A 6,746-nucleotide genomic window follows, 5' to 3' on the forward strand; every position below is an offset into this window, starting at 1 on the left:
AACATACTATACTGATAATAAAAAAAATTGGTGAAATTAATTTTTTCAGAGGCCTCATACAATCAGTATACAAAAAAACTTACGAGAATAAATAAATTATCTCATATAAACATGTAAAACACAATAAAAACATGTAATTTAACGTACATTTCTGAAAAATTATGATACAATTATGATCTTCATCTTCTTCAAGTTTCAATCACAATATAGGTCTTCATCTTCTTTATCTTCTATATATGATTGCCAATGGTAGAAGTTTGGGGTGGGTCTTACGAGGAGGGAGGGGAATGTGGCTTGAGACTTGGGAAAAATTGAAAAAGATTGAAATTTGTTGAAGATGGGAGTTGAGGGAGAATCAGAATCGCTGAAGAAGAGGGGTTGGGAAGGGTTTTCTGATGTGTTTGGAATTGGGGCATGGGGTTTGGGATTAAATAGGGGGGAGGATTATTAGGTGGGGTTAATTGGAAAGAGAACATACGATTTTGGGGTGGGTTTGTTGAGGAAATGAAGGGATTTTGGGTAAGTATTGATTTTGGGTATCTTAAATGTGAGATATTTTATGTAACTGATACGCACTATTTAAGGTATATTTAATTTCCTCTTTTTTTAAGGTTTTGAGTAAAACAAGTAAATATAGGTATATATAGTTATTAATAAGAAACCTAAATAAAAGTAGTAAATAGGTTTCTACCATAGTATAGCTAAGTAAAAATCTCAATACAAATATGCATGTACTATACGAGTTTCGACATAAACAAAATCGAAATACCTCGATTTAAGTTTTTTGAATTTGATTGAAATCGAATTTTTGCACCCGAAGAAGGAATCCAAAGCTTGTCTTGTGTGTGGGACCTACACTCCTTGCTCTTTAGGTGACGGGTGGGGCCGAATTTTTTTTTTAATTGACGGGGGGTGGGGGACCAGTTTTGGACCAGAAGCTTTTTTTAATGGGGTGGGGTGGGGGGGGGGTTTCGAATTCTGTCGTTGTCCAAGGAAGAAGAAGGGTTTTATTTTGTTAATGCAATACGCAGTACTGCGAATTGCATTAACAAAATAAAGCCCATACTCATAAATGAAACGAGTAATTCGCAGTATAGTACGGCGAATTGCTTAAAAAAAATTAATTTTTTAATAAAACGCAGTATTATACTGCGAATTACTTTAACAGTTAAATTTCCATTAAAGCAATTCGCACTGCGAGATGCCTATTTGTGTATCTTTGTTTTTTTTTTAGCATTAAAAAGGTGTTTTTTGTCCAAAAAATCATAAAAAAGCTTCGGACTCTTGATAATAGAGTATCCAAATTCTGAAAAGGACACCTACCCCGTGATTAGGTAAAAGCAGTATCCATTTTCTTTTCTTTTTGGCTTTTGTAACGAGCAGTATACTAGTAATTAGTACATGTTGTCAGTGGGTACTGATTAGTTAACTTGTCTTAGACGGCAAAATTAGCCTCTGTATGAAATGACTAAACATAATCTATCTCTATATTTTATTAAAGGACTGATTCAGTATTCACGTGCTAAAGTCTTTGCTATTTGCTGCCCACAGCATACTGCTGTTGCTGCTTGACTAGCCACTCCTCCATTTTCATCTTCTGGTGTCTTTTCCTTTCCTTAGGAGATCTTTCTTCCTCTACTCTTTGGTGGGAATTCGGATTAATTATTCTGAAATTAGTTATTTCGTGATTAGCTATTTCATTTTTTTATGGAGATAAAATACACTACAATTCCGAGATTAATTATATCGTAATTTTTTTCCAATCAAACATGGGACAAACTCTTCTTAAATTTAATCCCGAAATTAATTATTTATTGTCCCTCATATCAAACGAGCTCTCAGACTGCTAAATTACTTGCTGGCAACAACTAATACAAGTTTATTTACACAAAAAACATCTTGCATTAATTACTCGCTCCGGTTCACAATAAGTGACCAATTTGCTTTTTCATTTTGGTTCAAAATAAGTGTCCAGTTATGTAACCAAGAAAGAATTCAGTTTGTTTTTACAAAATAACCCCTATATACGTATCCCTAAAAAGGTTTCTTACTCCTCACATTAAATGTTTAATTAGGGGTACTTTAGTCATAGTAGGTATTTTTATATAGAATTTAGTATTTTTTTAATGGGCGTGCTAAAAGCAAATTGATCACTTATTGTAAACCGGAGGAAGTAATAAATATCACGTGATAGTAGATTTCTTAACATGTAAGAGTTATTATTTGTTATCTTCAGATCAAAAAAACATTGAAGGTTTGATCGAAAATTATTCTATCTTTATAACAAATAACAGTTGAATTCACTATTTACTTTTTGTAGCCGGTATACTTAGAATATATATTAGTTAATTAATTATACACGATTATAAACATATTATGCATGAATTTTATATATATATATATATATATATATATATATATATATAAAATAGAATAATTTTCGATTATTTAAATAGAATAATTTTATATATAAAATAGAATAATTATATATATATATATACACACACACACACACTTTTGCTATTTTTAGTTTAAACAATTAAGTGGACAGCTATTTAGGTTAGGCAAAATGGCCTCCGGGCCACTTAAGCCTGTACCCGTTTGTCAACCCGGTATATAAACTTTTATGTTTTCCATTTGGACACATCTACTTGATGAACTGAATACTAATAAACACATGTGTTCTTCACTCGCTGTGACATGACTGACACGTCATATACTAAGCCTTTTATTATTTGACATGTGTAATATGTGGTCCTACTTTAAAAGAAAAATTGTTTTACCAGATTTTTATTCTCCTCCTCTTAAAAAAAATTAATTTTTGTCTCTTTTTCATACTCAAAGCTCCTACCGATCCACCACCATTCAACTATATTCAATACTCGGCCATTATTAATTTTTCTTTTTTCATTCTCTTCTTCTTAAGAATCTTCCTCTCAAAGACCTCTTAAATCATAACAACTGACCTGAACCCGATAGATTTGGGTAGGAGCTTGAGATAATGATGGGAATGAACACTTATCATTCACTACATCTAAGGTTGGTTCACTGATGGATGTGCAGACCAGTAAAGATCCTAACGGACTTCGTATTTTCTATTATCTTGTTCAGGACCTCAAGTGTTTTGTGTTCTCTCTCATCTCTCTCCATTTTAAGATCAAACCCATTTAAGTCGTAATTCTGGCGAGCTGACACTTCGAAAACCCGGAAGCCCGACCATTATTTATTTGAGGTATTTTTATGGAGCATAGATCCATATTGTTGTGCAGTGAAGAGCTTCAAAGCCTCAAATGAAGATGAAAAAAAAAAAGAGAAAAAGAAGGACTTGTGATTTCAGGGGAAAGAAAATAAAAGAAAGGGAAAGGGGATGGAGTGGCGGGTGGGTTTATGTGAATTTTTTATTATTTTTTACTCTTTATCTTTTCTTTTTCTTTTTAATTACTCAAGCAAATTGCTTTCACGAGTCTGATTTGCGTGATATGCACACACTATTGCCACGTCACACATATTGTTGCCACATAAGTTTGGTCAATGATCAGAGGTGTTTATTGATACTCATTCCGTCTAGTACAAGTGATTAAATGGGAAATATGTAAGTTCATTTACCAGGTTGACAAACGGTTACAAAGTTTAAGTGGCCCGGAGCCCATTTTGCCTTTAGGTTATTATCCTTATTTTAAACTAAATAGATCTTGCTGACCAATTAAAGAGGGAGAAATTCAAAAATAGTCAGATTTACAAGTGGTCATTCAAAAATAGCCACAGTTTCAAAAGTAATCGAAATTTAGCCACTTTTCATGTAAAGATAAATCTGAACGAAAACACTGTTCAAAATTCGAAAAATACTGCAGGATAATATACTGGAATTCCAGTATAATATACTGGAGTTCCAGCATAAGTATATTGGAGTTCCAGCAAAGTATACTGGAACTCCTGTATATTACTGGAATTCCGGCATATTATATTGGAGTTCCAGTATAACATACCGGCCCAACATAATATGTTTGAAGTTCATACATAGGTGCACCGATCTCCAGTATATTATGTTGGAACTTTCCGTGTTGCAGCAAAATAGAGGCTATTTGTCAATGACTTTGACGCTGACTATTTTTAAATGACCAGTTCGAAAATTGGCTAACCCGTGCTATTTTAACAATTAAAGACCTTAACTTAAAACCCGACCCACAACATTAAAAACCCAACCCCAATAAAAACTTCCCAGCCCAGGTTAATGCATGCATATATGATTTCTAGTTTGTAACTTAAAACCAAAACGACAGATCGTAACTTCGAAAATGTAGAATCATTTGTTTAAAATTATTTGGATTATGGAGCCTTCGTTTATTTAAATAACTTTTTTATGATATAGGAAGGTGTTCAGCAAAGCTTTTACTGATTTTTGGCCTAATTATTCTAGTATATTTAATGAAAAGCTGAATTGTTTTATGGTTAGAAAACTAATTTGATGTTTTTTTTGCAATTATACAACCAAGTTGAGTTACTTTGTGTAATTAGTCCCCGCGATATATATATGGGGCATTTGCATCTATACCCAGTTTTTGGGCCACCATATAACTTATACCCGCTTTGCAAAAAAAATTGCAAGCGTACCCACTTTTCGGGTAACTTCAGACATGCGGGGCCTGAAGTAGCAAGAATTTATGTCTGAAGTTTGAACTTCAGAATATTTTGCCTGAAGTGTGACTTTATCAAAGTAAGACTTCAGATATTTTCGTCTGAAGTTTGGCTGACTTGCAAAAGCACTCAAAAACACTTCAGTTCGTAGTGCAAACTTCAGACAAATTTGTCTGAAGTTCTTTAGTTTGTAGTGCAAACTTCAGACAAATTAGTTTGAAGTTCTTTAGTTTATAGGGCAAACTTCAGACAAAATCAGCTTGTTATTTTGAACTTCAGATAACTTTTCCTGGCATGATAGTTGCAAACTTCAGATAAAATTTAACCTGGTAATATCTAAAGTTTGGCCCTGCAGTCCCAAACTTCAGTTGATGCTTCTTCGAGTTTTGACAATAAACTCTTTTCAGGCTCCATATTAAGCAAGAGATCATATTATTTTTAGATGGACCAAACCTTATTAGGGTGACAACTGCTACACAAAAGTAGTATAATTGATTTAAGGTCCCTACTGGCTGAAAGGCCTTCGGTTAGCACAGTCCAAGTTGTTGTCAGGGTCAACTCCCAAAATCTGATAGTATTTACGATAGCAACCAATTTTGCTCACATCTGTGCATTTGAACCTTTATTACATTCAAGTCCACCATTGATGATGTTGGCGATTACACCAAAGGCAGGGACACGGTGTGCTACATAATCAGCTGTAGATTGAGTCCATCTTCCTGTTATGGCGTTCACTAATTGAGTCACGGAATGCTTCATATCCAACCAATAATACTTACACATAGTCTCATGTGTTTGAGAGAGAAAAGAAGAAGAAGAGGAAAAGAAGAGGAGTAAGAAAGGAACTCATAGGTCGCAGGAGAAGAAGAGGAGGCAACGACGGGTCTCAAGTTGTCAAAATTAGGGTATAGGTTAAATAATTTTAAAAATATGGGTATAGGTTAAATGGGGGAGACCAAATAGGACGGCACATACAATTTTTACCATATATTTCAAGAATTGGCCCATGTAGCCTCATTGGCCATTGGTGATGATCGCGAGCCCATTTCCAATCTACACTTTTTGGCCCAATTCCGTTACAGGATAATGATACATAAATAAAAGGAAATTTTACTTCCTATAGTAAACTATTACACACTATATTACAAACCAAAATAATTTCAAAATATTATTACTTATATCTACATTTTTATATTATAACAAAATAGGTATTTATTTATAGGCCCGAAGATGCCCCACGATGAGCTGGGCGTGCCGACTGAGCATGCCTGAAGGGACGGCCTATACCGTGCTGAAATTGGCCTCTCGAAGGAGCGCCACTAAAACTACCAGATCCTCGAGGCCTCTTGGCCTCCCTCTCATCTCGCTCCTGGCGACAAACTGACTCAATCTCTCGAGCAATATCAACAACCTGCACAAAGGTAGCACCAGACATCCTCTCCTTGGTCATGAGAATCCAAAAGCTGATATGTGAGGCCATCCACGAACCTCCTGATCCTCTCTCTGTCCGTAGGAACCAACCAAACAGCATGACGAGCTAACAGAAAATCTCATCTCATACTGCGTCACAGTCATATCTCCGTGCTGCTATTTGTGGGGGCTACGTACGCACGAGGTGACGAGAGTCCATGCGTAGCTACTATTATGCCTATGCCCGGGTAGTCTAGGACCCAAAAACATGCTTACTTGTAATAATTGTAACTTTTTTTATGGTTTAATTTGCTTAAATCATATCGAAGTGGCAAATGATTGTCTAAAAGAGTTAAAATTTATTTTCTTGGCTTGTAAAAGAGAAATGTACACCTCCTTAAACAATTGTTTCCTAGATGAAGTCTTGATTGACTGTTTGAATATGTGTTTCTATGTGTACCTGCGTCGCACGTATGATTCGCGAGCAGGGTGATTGTTATTTGTATTTGACCGCGTCGCAGGTATGATTCACGAGCGGGTAATAGATGCATCTATGGTTCGCGCCATTCGACTCTCTGGCAGTGCACAATTTAAATATTGTTGGATCGGGCCGTACGTGATCAGCATGATTTGCGCATGCTCGTATTGCTTGCCTTGTAATTTACTGAAGTTGATATTGCTTCTTCACGTCTTGAGAATAT

The sequence above is a fragment of the Nicotiana attenuata genome, unplaced genomic scaffold (genome assembly GCF_001879085.1).
Source record: "Nicotiana attenuata strain UT unplaced genomic scaffold, NIATTr2, whole genome shotgun sequence".
In the NCBI taxonomy this organism is placed as follows: Eukaryota; Viridiplantae; Streptophyta; class Magnoliopsida; order Solanales; family Solanaceae; genus Nicotiana; species Nicotiana attenuata.